Source organism: Castor canadensis, chromosome 14 (assembly GCF_047511655.1).
Source record: "Castor canadensis chromosome 14, mCasCan1.hap1v2, whole genome shotgun sequence".
NCBI lineage: Eukaryota > Metazoa > Chordata > Mammalia > Rodentia > Castoridae > Castor > Castor canadensis.
The window spans coordinates 17,364,563-17,386,203 of NC_133399.1; the positions used below are offsets into that span (position 1 = coordinate 17,364,563).

Consider the following 21,641-nt stretch of genomic DNA (forward strand, 5'->3'; position numbering starts at 1 on the left):
ATTTGTCTGACCAGAAAGGATAATTTTCTCTTCCTACTATGTTCCTAAGAGAGTAGGTTAGAAATTAGGTGAATACAGTCTTTATTATCTCTTGTTCTCCTGAGATGTAACATCCTCATTGCTTCTGCCCAATTCTTTCTTCCAATTTTCTCCAAATTACAAGGTACCTGAATTTTCTAGATTTCTTGGAACTCTAAAGCCCTGCCATATAGAGTGACCACAGATCACGAACAGTTCAGGAAATTCCTCTTCCTTCTTCTTCAAGGAAGAGAACTGATATAAAATCATGGGCATTACAACAACCCTTGCTTTTTTTGGTTGTTTTCTACAAATCACATAAGAGTTTATGATTGGAATTCCAGTTAAAAGTTGCTGTTTGCATTTCCATATACTGAATATAGACAAATTTAAGAGAAAAAATTAAATATTTTATGCATTCTGGACTGAAGTTTGAATCTGAAAAGTATTGTCTGGTTTAATTTTTACACATACCAATTATATAATGTCAGTCTTATTAGGGATTCATTTTAAATTTCAAGAAGTGAGAGGGGAAAGTGAGCCCTGGAATAGGAATGTAGCGAGGGAGGACTTATTCAAGGTATGCTGTACACATGGATGAAATTATCACAATGAGAATCCCTTGTATTATTAATGTTTAATTAATCAACAGTAAAATTAAAAAGCCAATTTCATGTTTTTTTTACTCGTTCATGTTTTTGAATGAAAGACTTGTGACTGAGTGAGGTTCAGTGATCTTTCCACAGCTATGAATGAGTAAGGCTGAGCTTTGTTTGAACTCCATCATGATATCTACCATTCTTGTGCTCTAGGTCAGTGGTCCTAGGGAATAAGGTACTCAGCAGGCACTTGACAATGTCTGCTGAAAACCCTGATAGCTACAACTGTGGAGGTGTTACTTTCCCTAGTGGGTTGAAGGCAGGGATGTTGTCCAAACTTCTAAGATGAACAGAAGCATTCACCACAAATGTCACCAGTGGTGTAGATGAGAAGCACAACCGCAGATCTGATTTCTATTTAGTGTGAACTGGGTCACTTAGGGAGCTGGTTCAATACAGATTGTGATTTGTCAGGTGCAGCATGGCCTAGACATTATGCATTTCTATGCCACCTCCCAAATATTGATGAAGCAAACCTTAGACGTTAGTGACACACACTTATTTTTAATTGAAAAATAAAATTGCATCTATTCATGAAGTGCAGCATGATGTTGTGAAGTATTTATACAACAAAGTATATATGCTTTATAGAATGAATACATGTATCTCATTAAGAGGGCATTAGCTTATATGGTTACCATTTCTTTTGTTTTGTGAACACTTAATATCAATCCATTAGTTTTCAAGTACATACTATAATGACAACTATACTCAGTAAATTATACAATACATCTCTTGAACTCATTCCTAATATTAAAATATAATTTAATAATATTCGTTGCTCATCATCCCCCATCCACCCTACAACAGCTACTTGAGTCCCTGATAACCTTATTTTAATGAAAGCAACTCTTTTAGACTCCACTTATGAGTGAGAGCATGTGACATTTTCTTTCTCTGTCTTCCTTATTGAAATTAACATAGTGGCTTCTGTTACATGTATGCTATCCCTAAAGAAAAAAAATGCATTAATTTTATGGCTGACTTGTACTGCATTGTGCTACATTACCTACCCCACTGATCCTGAGTGGATTCCAAGTTACCCCATATCATGTCTGTGTTGAACAATGCTGCCTTTAGCATAAGCATAGGGGTATTTCTTTGAGATTCCAATTTCATGCCTTTTGGATATATATATCTGTAGATATTAGATTGTGAAATCACATTGTAATTCTGTTACTGAGTACCAAGGTTATGGTCTATGGTCCAAGTCAAGTGTAGGCACTTTGAGGATTTTTCCCATGAACTTTGCTCCCACCCAAATCAGTTCTAATTTTAGGTTGTCAGGTGTTGGATGCAGTGGTTGATTTTCTGTATAAAAGTTTATATTTCTGTCCTATATTCTCCATCCTGACAGCAAAGCAAACTTGACTTTGGCTCCTTATATGAAAAACATTGACATCTCCACCTTCTTTATGCAGTTCATGTGTGAATATTTTAAAACTCATACAAAATCATCTGGCATCCACCAGATGATCATTGTAAATACTATCTTGCTCTACATTTACTAAATTGACTGTGATACCAAAAATCTTCCTTGGGACATAACTGAGTCTGTCATTGCCCTCATCCTGAGTGACAGCAATGGTGATGGGGAAGGTGATGTCTTACTGAGGCCCAGGTAAAGCTAAATGCTTCACCAGAAATCTTTAGAAGTGATTGAGGCATTCAGTAATGCTCAGGATAAAGTACCATCATGCAGAAGTCCATAGCATTTCTATACACCCAGAATGAACTAGCAGAAAAAGAAATGAAGAAGCCAATTCCATTGATAATAGCTGTACAATATCTAGAAAAAAGGAAGGTGAAATTTCTTTATAATAAAAACTCAAAACATTGATGAAAGAAGTTGAACAACACAAAGGGATCCTGTGTTCATTTGTGCAAAGTATCAATATTATAATAATATTCAAAATAGACAAAGTGATCTGTGGACTTAATGTAAGTTGCATCAAAATAAGGACATTCCTGACAGAAATATGGACAGTTGCCATAAATTTGTACAGAACCAGAAAATACACTGAACAGCCAAAACAATTTGGAAAAAAGTATGCATAGCTACAGACAAAAGAGTGGTCCTATCCATTCATTAATGTATCCAGTGATTCAACAATATCTAAGGAGCACCTGCTGGGTTCCAGGCATGCAGTCCTTGCACTTATGGTATATTTTTTGTTACTGAGTGAATAGTGGCTCATGTGGTAATGTGCCTGCCTAGCAAGTGTGGGAATATGAGCTCAAATCCCAATACCATCAAAATAAATAAAGAGATAATACATACATACCTAAATCAAAAAACATATATTTGGACACTACTTGCCAATGGGCTCAATTGGGAAGAATACTTAAGCACTGTGAGCTCGTTTATACAAAAGTAGAGTGATACTCAGAACAGTTCAGACCACAAAGAATGAACTTTTATAAAAATGAAAAGAATGCTTACCAGTTGCTAATTTCAGGGTAGTGTGCATGAAATGATGTAAATGTATTTCTTTGATTTTTAAAAGTACTTGTACATGTATGAGTAGTAGCTCTTGAGTTATGCACAGAATATTTTAATTTTTTGGGTAAAGTATGAAGTCAAGGATTTACTGACCATGCTTTTATATGAAATGATTGCAGATCATCTCTTTGAAGAATTAGGAAGTGTTTTGAGATATCAGGTATGGTGTCCAAACACTAGACAAAGCTTTAAGGAGCCAAAGAGCTCAGTCAAAAATGGGTTCTTTCATCTTAGACTTTGGAGAAAACACGGAGGTTTCATATAGTGTTAGGAGTTTAGATTCCAGAATGCAGATGAGTTTTCTTAGAGCTAGGAATAAAAACTGATAGGCTGGATATTTAATGAATTGGCTTGGAAAGGGAGAATCACAAAGAAAAATTGTTTTCAGTGCAGAGCCATGTCCCCTGGGGAAAAGATGTGCTCAGGATTGGAACAACAAGGGGGATATGTGCTTAGGGACCAGAGGTAGTGAGCTGTTAATACTGCCCAGTCTATGGTCATTCAGCAAGTACAATCTTGGTCTAGAAGGGAGATAGTTGTTTGATTTGAAGACTTTATATGCTTGGGGACTGAAGTTCAACTGTTTCTCCCATATTGTCTGCCTGTGTGAGTTGAGTCTCCAGGGTCAACTATCCTGGAAGTGATTTGGATTAGCATATGGGTACCTCCTATTCAGAAAACATTCCCAGGTGGGTCTGACAGCCCAGCAGGCATCCCAGCCTAGAGCTGAGAGCTGGCTGTAGCTTGTTTTATTTAATTCATCGATGTGTTTATTTATCATACTAGAAAAGGAAGCGAACATTGAACAGTGAAGTGATGACAATGGAAACCCAGTGAGATGAGGAACTGAGAAGATTAAAGTGGGTTCAATGTGAGTAGAATGTGTCTTCAATGACCTTTGTATTTAATGGGTGGAAATGAAAAATTGCTTTATCTGTGGAGAGACACAAAGTGACTGCAGGGGGTTTCTTATTTCTGATATGGAGCAACCTCTTCATTATTTCATTATTATATTATGCAAATTAAGAGTTAGCTGCATTTCAATACAAATTTGGAGTTCCATATGTGTCCACCTACTTTTAGAATGGTATATTCCCCTCAAATGTTAAATTGCATTTAGAGGAATATGTCTATCTTCTTACTTATTAGTTTCTTTCCTTATTTGTCAAAGCCAGCAGTGGGACCTCACGTGTGTGAGTTGGTATCTGGCCTTGTGAGAAAGCTCCAAGGAACTGAGGCAAAATCTCAGACCAGACTGTGCCTGTGTGAGTTGGTATCTGGCCTTGTGAGAAAGCCAGACATCCCAAAAAACAGTATTCAAGGTTCCCAGATGGCTTCATGTCCTTCAGATGTAAATAAGAAAGTTATGCTGACTGTGCGCTTCTCCTGTTTCTCTGTTCCTGTTTTAAAGGAGACATAACAAAGAGTTCATTTTAACTGTGCTTCCCTGTGCTAATGTAACCTTGACACATAATACTTGGCATGCTTTTTCTGACCAAATGTTCTCTGTGTAAAAGGAGTTTATGAAAAGCAATGTGGACTTTTACTGAGGCTTCACGCAAGAAGGTTTGCCAGGTAGGCTATTCTATGTAATGTACGGATTTCAAGATCAAAGGCCAAAGACCAGATAGGACAGAATAAGAGAATTCACTGGCAGCACATCTGCACTATGAGAAGGATTAAAGGAACTTCATCAGGGAAGAGGAAAATGACACCAGATGGCAATTCAGATCTGCACAGGAACAAAGCAGGCTATCCAGAGTAAAGTACAGAAGACGTTCCCTCCATGCTTTAAATTTCTTTAATGATGATTGATTAAAGGAAAAGCAATATATTATAGAATATATGACAAAAATAGGATAAAGAATGGAAAATGAAAGTGATAGAAATATACAATTGTAGCATTCCTAAGCTATATGTGAGATGATTTAATGTTATTTGAAGATACACAATGAGTTTATGGTGTACATTGTAACCTACAGACCAAGCAGAAAAAAGGCAGAGAAGCATACGTAAATAAGCCAAAATGAATATAAAATGGATGATTAAAAATACTGAATCCAAAAATGGCAAAGAGAATATATGACAGGTGGAAAAGACAAAAAACAGATGAAAAGATGGAATATTTAAATGCGATGACACAGCAAAGATATGAATGATCTAAACACAATAGTTAAAAAGCAAATATTTTCATATTGAAAAGCAAGTGAGACAGCTACAGCCTCTCTTCAAGAACCCATTTCATGTATAAAGTCACAGATAGGTTAAATGTAAAAGGCCAGAAAAGATGTCCCATGCAAAGGTAACCTGGAATGGCTATATTATTATCACACAGAGTAAATGGCAGAGGAAAAAACAGATTATATGAGATAAAGAGGGACACTTGATAACACTGAAAAGATCAGTTTTTCATGTGACTGCAACAAACTAAATGCAAATGGACCCATTTGCAGGGCTTCACAGCACACAAACTAAAAACTAGTAGAAGTAAAAGGAAAAATAGACAAATTCACAATCGCAGTTGGAGATTTTCATACTTCTTTCTCAGAATTGTTAAGTAGAAATTGGTAATTCTCTAAATACTTGACAATGCCATTTAACCAACTTAGAGAACAGTCCACCCAATGGTGGGGTGGAAAATTCTTTTAAAGGTCACAGAGATCATTCATGATGATTGTTAATCCAGAGTCAAATTCTGGATCATAAAACAAGTCTCAATACATTTGGAAGGAAAGAAACCATATAGACTGGGTTGAATTGAACAAAGTAAAGTATACTCACAGCTAGGTACATCAGGAAACCCCTTTGAACATTGACTTTGGAATTCAAAATTAAAGATAGGATTGTAAAATAGATATAGTGTGGGGTAGATACTTGTGGGATAGGGGAGAGTGAATGAAGGATGTGAAGGTGAGGGAATATGCTTGATGGGCTTCATATACATACATGAAATAGAATGATGAAATCTCTTGCAAGTGATTTGAGTAGGGAGAGAGGATGGGGGAGCTGATGAGAGTGGTCTAAGCAATGTACAATGTAAGGCTGTTGGGAATTAGCACAATGATTCCCCCCTGTACAATGATATATCCTAAGAAAGTGAAAACAAGAAGAATATATGAAAGGTAGAATAATGAAAAGGAAAGTCTCTCTTCAGCATTTCAAGGAAGTACCAATGGAACCAGTCTGATGGCAGCAGAGCAATTGTGTTGTGGTGCAAGGGGAATTAACACTGGTGTGATAGGTGTGAATAAACTGACTTGTCTGCAATGAAATCTACGTGCAGATTCATTAATAAAAAATGGTAACTTCTTCCCCCCCAATAGTATTTTTCTTAGGCTCTATCTGTGAAGGTTCCTAGGTGAACTTTAGGACATCTGAGATGTCCCTGTCCATTTTATGAAAGACAATGCCTACTCCTGGTTAAGGTCTGGCCAGTACCATATAAATCTCCCCTGTGTGAGGGGTAAACTGCACATTAACCAACACCCCTCTCCCCCAACTCCACAGTGGTCTGCTCTGGAGTCAGTGTTCTAGGCAGAACTTTGAGTGTTTGTTGTCTTTCGAGGCTCAGCCTGGCCTTGGCAACAGCCAAAGCAGCCTTGAAGCTATGGAAGTGCCCAAAGCTGTCACTCTAATGAACTTGGGGCTGGTCCTGCAGGAATTTGGCAGGATTATGACAACAGACCCTGCAGAACTGAGGCAAAAGCCCCATGATTTTCCATGGGAACTAGTAATATGCGTAACTATGATTGGGTTTTTCTCTACCCCATTGTTTTTGTGGAGAAGTTTTCAATCAGTTAGAAGCCGGCTTTACGCTCGAAGAGAAAACAGCTTGCTCTAAAGCTTTCTACACTGATTGAAGAAAAATGTGAGCTACTTGAAAAACTTAGCCTTGTTGAGAAACAGCAAGAAGCAGCCTGTGGAAAGCTGGACATCTCCAAGCATAAACTGGAGGAAGTACTCCTGCCGGAAACAGAGCTGCTAGAAGAGAAATGTAAGCATTATACACAAGTTGAATTGAATGTGGAAATGTCAAAAACCATACAGTCCCTAGAAGATGAACTAAAATCTCTCAAACCCAAAGTAGCTACAGCCAAAACAACCTTAAGAACACTTCGAGTCAGTGAAGCGAATCTTAAGGATTCAACAGCACAGGCTTTGAGTGAAAATTATCAGCTGAAGGAAAGCTGCAAACAGTTGCTCCAAGAAGCTGAAGTGTGGAAGGAACAAGTGAGTCACCTTAATAAACACAAAGTAACACTTGAAGAGCCTGGGACAGCTGCAGCATGAATTCTAAAAGACAAAGACAATCATGTCAGGTGGCTAACTGAAGGCATTCAAAAGCTGAAAGTCTGGGCCTTTGTTCTGGGAGAACACATAACACATGATGGTGACTTGGACACAGCGATGAAACTTGGCTCAGAAAATCCTGCTCACTTAGATACTCAGACCAAAGGAGCTCTGCAGCACGTGATGAATGCTGTGAAGTTAAATGCTTCTTTAAAATCCTTGGAATGAGAAAGAGACCAAGTTTACACTCAGCTACGTGAAGTCGAGAGAGCAAGCAAAGACCTGACAGAACATATTAAAAATGTCCAGAGCTGCCCAAAAGACCAAAAATCGTATGTTCTCCCTCATATGTGGACATTAGATCAAGGGCAAACACAACAATGGGATTGGACTTTGAGCACAATGTAAAAGCGAGAGCACACAAGGGAGGGGTGAGGATAGGTAAGACACCTAGAAAACTAGGTAGCATTTGTTGCCCTTAATGCAGAGAAACTAAAGCAGATACCTTAAAGCAACTGAGGCCAATAGGAAAAGGGGACCAGAAACTAGAGAAAAGGTTAGATCAAAAAGAATTAACCTAGAAGGTAACACCCACGCACAGGAAATCAATGTGAGTCAATGCCCTGTATAGCTATCCTTATCTCAACCAGCAAAAACCCTTGTTCCTTCCTACTATTGCTTATACTCTCTCTACAACAAAATTAGAAATAAGGGCAAAATAGTTTCTGCTGGGTATTGAGGGGGTGGGGGGGAGAGGGAGGGGGTAGAGTGAGTGGTAAGGGAGGGGGTGGGGGCAGGGGGGAGAAATGACCCAAGCCTTGTATGCACATATGAATAATAAAAGGGACAAAATGTCCAGAGCAAACAAGTCATTTTACTGTCTGAACATGCACAGTTTGAAATTGAGAATGAGAAGCTTCAGCAGAAAGCTAAAATAATTCCTGAAGTGTTTGAAGAAGGAATGAAATTCTACAGGAAATCAATGGTAGAGGATCACCACCAGCGAGACGCAGAGGAGAAACTTCCCAAAGTAAAAGAAAACATCAGCCACAAAACTGCAGTGCTGCAGACCTATAAGAAGGTAGCCAGAGAGCTTGAAGAAAAATTGGAGAGAACCAAACTTAATCACCAAAGGGACATTATTTCCTATGAGAAGAAAACTCACTTTAATTGTTTGGAGGCCCAGGATGCTGAATAACAGCTGCAGTATCTTAGGCAAGTCAACGCCAACAACAGACAAAAGTTAATGGAATTGGAGTCGGAATTGAAACTTTTAGAAGAAGATCCAAATGCATTTGCAGCATGTGGCAGGGAGCATTTTCCACGTGGTCCCTCACCATTGGCTCAACCTTCATCTGAAAGGAGAGCGTTCCTCTCTCCTATTGTGTTGGAAGGTCCACTCAGACCTCCACCTGTGCCTCAACAGGGAGAAGGAAAAGACTCAAGAAGCCCCGATAATCCACTGGAGCATCACACTGGCAAGGAAAGAGGGGACTCGAGCTGTGATGGGTTGACTGGACATCATGGAGCACCTCCTGAGAAAGGGTCCCCGTGTCCTCTGTGCAAACAGCAGGGAAGGGTGATGGTCCCTCCATCAGGACAACCACTTACTGACCCAGCACACAATTCAAATGTGCCTGTTGAAAGCAAGGTAGTGGGCCCTGTTTTGTTCCTCCACTCAGAGGTCCCTTGTACCCAGTGAGAAATGTCTGTTGACTGAGTGGTTTCCCCAGTCATCTTCCCCCCAAGAGCTGGATGTCCCCCACTGTATCCACATGATCAAAGAGGAAGTGAGTATTCTGCAGGTCGATTCCACCTTGAAACGATCTTGCTACTGAACTTCTAAAACCAGGAGAAGAAACCTGGCAACATTAGGATCTCTTCCAAAGTACTTCGGACTGCTCTCTCATTTTCAATTTAAATTCCTGCTATTACCTACTTGTTATTCTTTACCTTAAATTGAAGATTAATAGAATTATAGTTCTCAGAATAATATTGTGTAGATGATTTAACTATGAATCCTGTTATATTATTGCCATTATATTTTATTTAGATGATATATTTTATTTTTATTTAAATCTAGATAGTATAAATATTTAACTTGATTATTTAATCCTCTATTACATAAACATTAATTGCAGTCTTATGTATGTAACTTGCAGTGGGGATATTTTAAATCCCAGCAGCTTTGCCTTCATGCCAAGAATTATATTTACTATAACTGTAGACCAGAGAAAAAGGAAGATCTCTTTTGAAAATATTTTTGACTTCTGTCTCACTTTCAGTTTAAATTACTACTGTTTTTAGTCATTACATTTTACATAAAAAAAAACACTTCACCTCAAACTGCAGGTTAATAGAATTATAATTGTCAAGATGGTATTTTATAAATTTATGATTTAAATACAAATCTTTTTGCATATGATGAAGCAAATCAGTATGAATAAAGTCATGATACTGTATATGCTTTCTAAAATATGTAAGAATCTTTTCATTTCAATTCTACTTTATTTTCATTTATTTTGGACAGTATAACTATTTTAACTTTAATCCACTGTTGCAGAAAAAATAATTGGAGTTTTATGGATGTAATCTTGTAATGGGGATAGTTTAAACTCCAAAGTCTGTGTCTTTATGCCAAAAAATTTGTTTACTGTATTGTAGACCAATGTGAAAGTGATATCTCTTTTTAAGGTATTTTGACTCTCTTTCATTTTCAGTTTAAATTAACTACTGTTATTTAGTCATTATACTTTATGTGAAATTGAAGCTTAATTGAATTATAACACACAAGATACTATTTTATACATATATATAATTTAAATATAAATTTATTTTATTTATGTGATACATTTTATCATTTATTCTAGATTGTATAACTATTCTAATTTGATTTTTTAATCCCCTATGCAAAAAAAATTGGAGTTTTATGTATGTAATCTTATAGTGGGGTATTTTAAATCCAAAGGCTCTGTCTTTATTCCAGGAAATGCATTTATTCTAATTGTAGACAAATGTGAAAATAAAATCTTCTTTCAAAGTAAAAAAAAAAAAAAGCAATGTGTACTTCATTAAAGTGGCTATTGAGCAGAACTCAGTAGTACCCTCATTTTTTATGGCTTTGATCACCCAGGTTCTGCTGGTAAATGGCTTACACTTGGAGCCTGAAACAAGGACCTGAAGGAGAATTTTGAAAGTGATGTGAAGACCCTCACAGAAAGAGGTAAGTGAGACAAGATGGGGCAAAATGAGTGCAGAGTCCAGCCTTTTCTTTCACTCATGTATCATTTTTTATTATGAGGAGGAGCTTGAGATTCCAAACAGCAGTTAAAGGACTGCTTAGAAGTAATTTGTGAATATAATCCCTGGTTCCCTGAGGAAGGTACTTTAGGTGAAGAAGTTTGGGAGTGAGCACGTAAAAATGTTGAAAAGGCATACAGACAGGGAGAAAAGATACCTGTTCATTTTTGGATAACCTGGGCTCTGGTTAAATCTGTAATTCTTACACTTGGGGGAGAGAGAAGGGAAGAAAATTTAGAAAAAGATACTGTAGCCTTCCTTCATGAGTATGAATTAGATACAGGAGATATGGAAAAAATCTCTGAGGAAAGTAAACTGTGCTTTCGTCTTTGCTTTACTGTGCTGGAGGAAACTGAAAGTAAACCACTGCCACTTGCAGCACCAGCAATTGCAATGGCTCCTCCAAGAGAGACTGCTGATTTTTTTCCTCCTCCTCCAGAGGAGGACGATTGGAATGATCATCCTGAAAGGGGAAACATTTAAGAGGAAACGTGTTACTTACATATTTGCCCCTAAAAGGGCTTGGGAAGAAAGAATGATCCTTCATTAGCAGCTCGCATTCCCATCCCCCCATGGCCACATGAATTGCGACTGCTCTTTCCTGTTATGTTTAATATGAATGGCAATAACATTTATAATGGATTGGATATGAATCTTTTAAAAATTTTTAAAAAGGCTTGTGCAACTTATGGTCCTGCTTCTCCTTTCTGTAGAGAATATTTGACAGGATGGAGCAATGATGCTGGGTAGATTCATTATGATTTTTATATTGTGGTTCCTGAATAATGAAAAATTACAGGCTTTAAAACAGTTAGTTCAATAACAATTAGAGCACGAACATATAGAACCTTCCTTTTCTCCTTGGAGTTCCCCAGTGTTTGCTATTAAGAAAAAATCTGGAAAATGGAGACTTCTAACAGATTTAAGAAATGTAAATGCATCTGTGGTAACTATGGGAGCTTTACAACCTGAATTGCCTACTCCTGCATGTATTCCTAAAGAATGGCCTTTGATTATTTTAGATTTATAAGATTGCTTTTTACTATATCTATACATCCCAAAGTTAGGGAAAGGTTTGCATTTTCTGTCACCAGCTTAAATCAACAAGAACCTTTACAGAGATATCAATGGACAGTGCTGCCACAGGGTATGACTAATTCCCCACTATGTGTCAGTATTTTGTAGGAAAAATGTTACAACCTATTAGAGTAACATTTCCTGATGGATATATCATCCACTATATGGATGACATTTTAATTTCTCATGCATGTTCTAAACAATTACATAAAAATTTTAAAACCACACAAAAAGGTTTACAAGGTGGAGGACTGGTAATAGCTCCTGAAAAAATACAAACTACTAAACTTTTTCAGTATTTAGGTCATGCAGTTGAGTGACTCACTCTTCATCCTCAAAAATCTGCCATATGAAGAGACACATTAACAACACTAAATGACTTTCAAAAGTCACTAGGAGACATTAATTGGCTTCTTCCTTCTTTAGGTATACCAAATTATAAGCTTACTAATTTGTTTTCTATCTTAGAAGGTGATACCGCCCTGGACAGCCCTCGGATTTTAACAACTGCTGCTGAAAATGAATTACAATTTTTTGAGTCATGGATATGGGCTGCCTTTCCAACAAGATTTGATACTTTAAAACCTATTTCCCTGTTAATATTTCCTTCTCCACATTCTCCTACAGGAATTTTAGCCCAAGAGAACTCTCCTTTAGAGTGGTATATTTCAAACAAAAAGTGTTAACTTCATATATTGATCTAACATCCTCTTTAATTATACAGGAAAAAACAAGATGCTTACAGATTTTGGGATTTGATCCACAACTCATTATTTTACCCCTTACTAGCAAACAGTTTAAAAATCTGTTACCCCTTGATGACAATTTAAGGAATAGTATAAGTAATTATTATGGATATATAGGTAAGCATTACCCAGCAGAAAGTTGTGGGATATTTAAAAAATGAACTCCACTTATTGTTAACACTATAGTAAAATTAAATCCTATATGTCATGCTTCAGTTTATTATACAGATGGATCATCATTTGGTAAAGGAGGCATACATGGACCTGATTTACATGAAACTATTCAAACTAATTATTCTTCTGCACAACAGGTAGAATTATCAGTTCTGATTTATTTATTGCAAAAAATTACAGATAAACCATTAAATATTGTCTCAGATTCAGCTTATGTAGTAGGACCATTTCCAGATATTGAAACTGCTCTTATTTCTACTACTCATAAAGTTATGAAAACATTATTACCCACATTACAACATCTAATACAAACCCGTACTGATCCCTTATATGTTACTCATATTAGAGCTCGTTCTAATCTGCCAGCCCTCTACTGTGAGGAAATGATATTGCTGATAAACTTACATGTACAGTGTTTTCATCCCCTGAAAAGAACATCAGCATTTATATACTAATGCCAACAGATTACATGTGCCATATAAAATTCCTCTTCATACTGCTCATGATATAGTTAAATCTTGTCCTGTATGTGCTCCTTTACATTGTAGATCTCACCCATCTGGTGCTAATCCCTGAGTTCTACTTACTAATGAATTATGGCAAATGGATGTGACTTACATAACCTTTTTTCAACAGCAGCCATATTTACATGTTGTTATTGATACTTATTCTAAATTCATTTGGGCTGTTCCTCAATGCAATGAAAATGGTTGAGCCATCATTGCCTCTCTATTACAATGCTTTGCAGTTGTGGGAGTGCCTTCTAAACTTAAAACAGACAATGGACCTGCATATACAGGTCTCCAATTTAAACAATTTTGTAAGAATGGAACATTGTTCCTGTCACTGGCCTCCCTTATAATCCACAAGGACAATCTATTGTTAAAAGGGCACATAGAACTTTAAAAACAGAATTGTTAAAAAATAGCTATCCTTATCTCAACCAGCAAAAACCCTTGTTCCTTCCTATTATTGCTTATACTCTCTCTACAACAAAATTAGAAATAAGGGCAAAATAGTTTCTGCTGTGTATTGAGGGGGGGAGAGGGAGGGGGTGGAGTGGGTGGTAAGGGAGGGGGTGGGGGCAGGGGGGAGAAATGAACCAAGCCTTGTATGCACATATGAATAATAAAAGAAAAATGAAAAAAAATAAAAAAAAGTAAAAAAGGGGGAACTCCCCGAGATACCTTGTATTAACACTTTTCACTTAAAATTTTTAAAATTTACCTCACGATGATATTTTGACTGCAACAGATAAGCATTTTGGTGAACCTCCTTCTTTGCCAGACATACAAATCCCAATTTGGTACAAATCTTTTAATTCTTGGCTTCCTGGGCTCTTACTTAAAAAGGGCAAGGGTTATGCTTGTGTTTCTACAGATGTACATGGATCCCCCAAAACACTGTGGGTTCCTCTTCAGAGCATCAGGCCCAGGAAAACCAATGAACATGTCCAACACAGTGATGACCGCCCCTTTGAGGGAGACTTCTAAAGATGAACAAATGGAGCAGGCCACATACAAGACTATATCATAAAAACATTGGAAATATTCCCCTCCTCATTGGAGCCATTGTCATGCCTGTGCTGGAAATTTACTTGTATCTACTTGTAATTTTTCATTTATTGATTGGGGTCCTCATGGACGTTTTGTACACAATTGTCCTGAAGATTGGAATAGGATGGTCTGTGATTATATTAACAAAATTACTTGGCAAAATAGTCCATTATATAGAGAACATCACATGAAAGGACTAATGGCATGGCATGATGGGGGAATGTCATCCCCAAGGCCCTGATTGCTAATACAAAATATTACTTATCCAGAACAACCTGAGATCTGGAAATTGGTTGCTGCCTCTACACCGATGACTTATTGGAAAGAAAACTTTTCTGGAAACAAATGTTACTAGTTTGATTATGTCTTTGATTATAATGAGTCTTTTTATACACAAGCATGTGTTAGCTCACCATATGTCTTAGCTCTTGTAACTTTTAATTTTAATTTTACATTAAAAAGTGTTGACTGCTTTGACTGTAGATACTCCTGTGTTGACAATTCTTTGTTTATTATTTGGTCTTCTCAAGCATTGTTTATATTAAGGGCAAGAAAAGATGTTTGGTTGCCTGTGAACTTAACAAGAGAATGACACCAATTTCTCTTAAAAGGTTTAATGACTAAAATAGTGTCTAAATTATTGGCATGATCAAAAAGACTTATCAAATGGGTTTTTCTTGCTAGAGTTGGTCTTGTCATTTTTTGTATAGGACACTCCTGTCTCCAACAACAATTAAAATCTTACAAAACTTCTACAAGCCATGGTCATGCTAGGATTGCTATGTTTAAAAAAATAAAAAAGAGGGAATTGTCAGAGCCAGCAGCGGGACCTTGCATGTGTGAGTTGGCATCTGGCCTTGTGAGAAAGCTCCAAGGAACTGGGGCAAAAGTCTCAGACCAGACCTTGCCTGTGTGAGAAGGGTATCTGGCCTTGTAAGAAAGCCAGACATCCAGAAAAACAGTATTCAATGTTCCCAGATGGATTCGTGTCCTTCAGATGTAAATAAGAAAGTTATGCTGACCGTGTCCTTCTCCTGCTTCTCTGTTCCCATTTTAAAGGAGACAAAACAAAGAGTTAATTTTAACTGTGCTTCCCTATGCTAATGTAACCTTGACACATAATACTTGGCAAGCTTTTTCTGACCAAATGCTCTCTGTGTAAAAGTTTATAAAAGCAGCAGTATGCTTCATTAAAGTGGCTATTGAGCAGGACTCAGTAGTCTTGTTATCTTTTATGGCTTTGGTCACCCAGGTTCCGCTGGTAAAGAGTTTTTCCATCTTTCTTGATGTTCCTTCAAAAATGTTTAGTTTTATACTGAGGCCTTAAAGAACCTCTGGTTTTGGTCGCTCTGTGAGCTAGAGCACCAGCTTCATTTTCTGTAGGATACAAACCTTTTATATCAGCTTTATTTTTCAAGTTTCTACAAGGCAATTCAAATAAAATACCTTGGCATGTTTTAAGTGTCAGTGTAGACTGATGCATAATCCAGGATTCATTCAAGAAATAGTAATTGACCACCTCATATATGACCTAATATTTGAGGAACATTTTTGTTATATATTTTAATATCTAGATCTTTGACAATTTAATTATTTATGTATTGTTAGCATTAAATTATTGGTGTTATGTATCAATGCTCACTTTATTCTTTATGTTCCACTACATTTTGTTTAATACACTTATCTTGACAACACTCAACATGCTCTTCCTTTCAATTCTTCCATTTCACAATGTATTTTAAAGATAGTATTCTCTCAAACACACACTCATATTCCTCTGTGAACACAGAACAATGAACAAGGTGGTGAAGCCTCTGCTCATTTGGATCTTGCATCATGATGTTGAGACTCAGAACAGTGTAGTAAATGTGTGTATGTGATGTGGTGTCCCCTGGGATCAGCCAATGCAGGATTCTGTCCAGTGGAAAAGGGATGAATCTTCATGGTGTATGAAGAATTTACAGAATTTGCACTGGGAAATCTTGCATGTGGCATGACAGCATAGGCAGGTCTGGAGTATGCCCACTGTATTTGTCCAAAGGTTTCAACTGAAGAAATAACACAGAGAGGATATCACACAGAGTGAAGAAATGGCATCTGCCCTTGCCCTCCCCACTACTGTGTGTGAAAAAAAATCTATGAACTTGAATGAGAAATACCAATTGGGATTCCTGTGCAATCTAAAATCTTAGTCTCACAGAAGAAGAGAGAATAATAGTGCCTAGAAGACCCTTGGAAGTTGCATGAGAGATAGAATAGGGAAAAGTTGATCAATGGGTTCATAGGTACAGTTAGATGGGAAGAATATCTATAACGATGTGCTGCATAGGAAGGTCACCATAGTTAACAATGACATATCTATTTCAGATAGCTAAAAGTGGAATTATAAGTACTCTCAAGGACAAACAAATGATGAATAGTTGAAGGGATGGACATGCTAAATACCCTAAGGTGATCATTACACCATGGTTGTGTGTATACAAGCATCACATTTTACAACATATATGGACAATTATTATGTTTCATTTAAAATGAAATATCATTGAAACTTAACCAAATTAATGCTGAATTTTGCAGGAAAATCTTTTTTAATTCTTCATTTAAAACTGTCCAAATTTTGTTGTTTTCTTTGGGGAATTCTTGCTTTATATCAGTGTGCTTTTCTGATAGTTCTTGCTAGACTTCAAGGGGATATGTCTGGAGCTGAAAGCAGCTAGGAACAGGGAAGATTGTTCTTATAACTCTTCTAGGACTACTGACCAATTTGAATTTCCCCCCGTTAGGGTCATTCTCTCTCTCTCTCTCTCTCTCTCTCTCTCTCTCTCTCTCCCCTTCTTTCTAAACATACTTCCTTTTCATTTGCTGGTCTTATTTCTCCCTCATAGGTTTTAGGAACACTTGCTGTTTTTGCACAAATCAATCATCCCCTGAACAGTGCCGTAAACATAAGCAACACTAAATTATATCTTTCTAGTGCATGCAAACATTAGTGTGTAAAAATTTTGAATGAATGTCCTCTCTTGAAAAGGCTGAGAGTTGGACTGGTGTGTATCTCAGAAATGGCAAATGGAGAAGATTCACGTACAAAGCGTGATAGCTCACATCGTAATTACAGAACGTGTAAGACAGCATTTCTGTCAGGTTTGCATTACAAAACAATGCCTTTATTTTCTCTTTTTATGTTAGTCTCATCAAGTATGTGGGACCAGAGAATGACACACAGATTTCAGAATTTCTGGTTCTGGGAATTTCAGAGGACCCCAAGTTACAGCCTGTTCTCTTTGGTCTTTTCCTCTTCATGTACCTGGTCACTGTGTTTGGAAACCTACTCATCATCCTGGCTACAATCTCAAACTCCCACCTGCACACACCCATGTATGTCTTCCTCTCCAACCTGTCCTTTGTAGACATTTGTTTAACTTCCACCATCCTCCCAAAGTTTCTGGTGAACATCCATACACAGAGAAAGACCACTACCTATAAATCCTGCATCATCCAAATGCATTTATTCATACTCTTTATTCGTTGGACATTTTTCTGCTGACAGTGATAGCTTATAAGCGTTTTGTGGCCATCTGTCACCCTCTACATTACACAGTCATCATAAACCTCCAATTCTGTGTGTTCCTGGTTCTGGTGTCCTGGATGGTGAGTTTCCTGTATTCCATCTTACAAAGCTCAACAGTCCTTTTGCGGACACTCAGAAATTCGGCACTTTTTCTGTGAACTGAACCAAATGGTCCAAATTGCCTGTTCTGACACACTTCTTTACAATGTGATGACATATTTTGGTGCTGTACTGGTGGTGATCCTCTCACTGGCATGCTTTATTCCTACTGTAAGATACTGTCCTCTATTCATGCAATCTCTTCATCTCTGGGGAAGTACAAAGCATTTTCTACCTGTGCATCTCACCTCTCAGTGGTCTCCTTATTTTGTTGCACAAGCTTGGGTGTTTATATTAGTTCTTCTGTGACAAAAAACTCTCCCTCTACTGAAATAGCTTCAGTGATGTACACTGTGGTCACCCCCATGCTGAAGCCTTTCATTTACAGTATGAGGAATAAGGACATCAAGAAGGCTCTGAAAAGACTTTCTGAGATAGAAACAATCAGAGGGTCAATTGTTCTGAGAATAAATAAGTGCCTGTGATTGTGTGACACAAAGCCTGGTCTAGTCAGGCGCTGGATTCTTTGCTCAGATGTTGGATGTAGAACTTGTTCATTCTATTTACATTCCTGGGGGTTCTGGAATTTCTGTGTCTTTTTTAGGTTCTTTCTACATTTCAAATACAAAATTTACTCTTTTATCACTTTCTGCTCTCTATGATTCTATGCTTATCTCATTTTATTATTTCCTGATCTTTTTCCAACATTGCATTCAAATCAGTTGGAAATTCACTATGATTATTTAAGACAGAGTTTTAGAAATTTTACATCTCAGATGATGTGTATGGTAGTAATAACTTTTTATTTCTGATTTTATTACTGTTTATCAGTTTTACAAAGTTGGTTCATCATAACATTTCAATACATGCACCAACGTGTTTTTGCCAAATTTACCCCATTTATTACTATTTCTTATCCCTTCTGCCCTGTTTAAACAATTTTAAGAGCTAGTTGCTCTATATTGATACATGCTTATGAAGTAGCTTAATCATAATCACCATCCCCTTCTCCTTTCACCCTCTCTCTCCCATTGGTTCCCACACAGAAGCAATCCCTCATTTTATACTCATGGCATTTTTGGTCTAGATTTTGCATATGAGAAAGAATGTGTGATATTTGTCTCTCTCAGTCTGGCTTATTTTGCATGATGATTTCCAGATCCTTCCATTTTTCTGCAATATAAATATATAATTACATTCTTATCCATGGCTGAATAATTTTCCATTGTTTCTCTTACTTTCTTTCTCTGTCCCATTTTATTTATCCATTCATTGTTGATGGACATCAAAACTGGTTGCTTAAGCTGCACTCCTATGCAGAAGACATCTGGTAACTCAGATAATTTATATGATCTTATAGAGAAATCAAATCAGAGAAAATAGTTGTTTGCTTGTGTGTTTATCATTCATTGGTGTGTAAGTTTTTGCCTTTCCTGATAATGTAGACTTTAGCATATTAGGGTATTTTATTGTTCATAATTTGGATTTTTCTTGTGTTTAGGATCTTGGTTATATTTCAACTTGATGTCTTCAATGTCTGCCACAGTCTTGGGCAACACACACACTCAGAGATATCTACCCTCCCCATATTTCCCAGGTGAATATTGTCTTGCTTAAGATAACGTTACTGTCAGGGTAATGATGTAGAAATGATGAATAAATGGGTAGTTTTTAGGAGTGAGACACTGGAAAAGAAGGGAGGTGGATGTGACCATAGAACATCAATACTTGGAATACTTGTCTGTATTAAAAATATTTTCTTTTAGAGATACCTGCATCAATTATACATACGAATGAAATTCAGTACGGAATTCCCACACATGAATTCAACATACACTGATCAAATGTGGCTTCCTTTCATTCAACTTTTTAAAACTTCTGAACTTCTTGTAATCACTGTCTTTCATTCTGGTCACATTTTTACAACTTAAGTGGGTAAGGCAGAGATCATGTTGTACTTGTCTTACTGAATCTTGCTTGTCTATACAGTATTATATTTGTCCGTTTCCACTGATGTTGCCACAGATGACAGAACTCCATTTTCTTTAAAGCACACTAATATTCCATTGTGGGAACATGCCACATATTCTTCATCTGTTCTGCATGTGATGTGGTGTAGGTTGATTCCTTGTGTTATGTATTGTGAATAATAACCCAATAAACATGGTTGTGCAGGTGGCTGTATGTTCTGCTGATGTCCTTTCCTGGTTACCATTGTTAATATTCTGGGAGTGATATTACATCATAGTTTTGCTTGATGTTAGCATGGTAGAAAGTTATAGAAGCGTTCATGGTCTCTCTGTGTCATTTCTTTCCATTGCAGGTCAATTTACAAGTATCTCATATTTAAAAAATTTAAATTACACATGAGAAAAGTTTGCAGAGCAAGCTGTTTGGATACAGTTCAAGTTTGGTTTGTTTTCCTTTTCAACTTCAACACAAAATTCCTTTTCAATTTCACCCACATGACCATAGGTTTTTATAACATATTTGTGTTAGTGAATTTTTTATTGCTTTGGCAAATACATGATAGAAACAAAGATTTATTATGTCTCTTGCTTTTAGAGGTGTCAGTCCATTGCAAGCTGGCTCCATTGTTTCTGGACTGTGGTGAGGCAGAGTATCCCAGAGAGTGTGGTGGATAAAAGTAGCTGACCTCATGGTGGCCTAGAAGCAGAGATGAAAAAACAAAGGACAGGGGGACAAGACACATCTTTCCAGAGCATGACCCAGTGATCTGATTTTTCCTACGAGGATCTACCTGCTAATTTTCAGTATTTTCCAATAATGCCCATAATTTAATACATCAAGAGATTTATATAGAGAGTAGGTCAGAGCCCTCAGGTTTCAAAAGCCCTTTAGCTAGCAAAGAAAAAATAAAAAATACTTATGTTATGATAAGAAGCAAAGACAAAAAGCACTTGCTCATCTCAATCTATGCAGAAAAAGACTTCAGTAAAATTCAGCATGCTTTCCTTACAAAAACGCTTACAAAACTAGGAGTAGAATGAATTTACCAAACATAAAAAAGGCTACATATGACAAGCTTATAGTCAACATCATACTAAATGGGGAAAAACTAAAACCATTTTCTCTAAACTCAGGAAGGAGACAAGTATGTCCACCCTCTCTACTCTTATTGAAAATAGTCTTGGAATTCCTAGTCAGAGCAATATGACAAGAAGAAGGAATTAAAAAGATTGCAAATAGGAATGGAAGAAGTCAAACTATTCCTATTTACACATGCATGATCTTATACCTAAAAGACCCAAGAAACTCCAAAAAGACTCCCAGACACCATAACAGCTTAAGCAAATTAGCAGGATACAAAATCAATTTACAAAAATCAGAAGCCTTTCTATACACCAAACAATAAACAGATTGAGAAAGAATAAAAGAAAATAATTCCATTTACAATACCTAAGAACAAACTTAACAAAGGATGATAAAGACCTCTAGAAGTAAAACTATGAACCATTGAAGGGAGAAATTGAGTAATACTCAGGAGATGAAAAGGTTTCCCATTCTGGTAGATTGGTAGAATCAACAAAGCGAGAAAGGCTACATTACCAAAATCAATCTACATTTTCAAAATGCAATTCCCATCTAAATTCCAGTGACATTCTTCACAGAGATTGAAATATCAAGTCT

General features: G+C 36.9%; 2 pseudogenes; both read left to right on the forward strand.

The window, feature by feature from the left end:
* The first annotated feature begins 8,716 nt into the window (after positions 1-8,716).
* On the forward strand, positions 8,717-18,475 carry LOC141416119 (olfactory receptor-like protein OLF4; annotated as a pseudogene).
* LOC141417088 (small nucleolar RNA Z39) lies at positions 9,886-9,952 on the forward strand (annotated as a pseudogene).
* Positions 18,476-21,641: the final 3,166 nt, after the last annotated feature.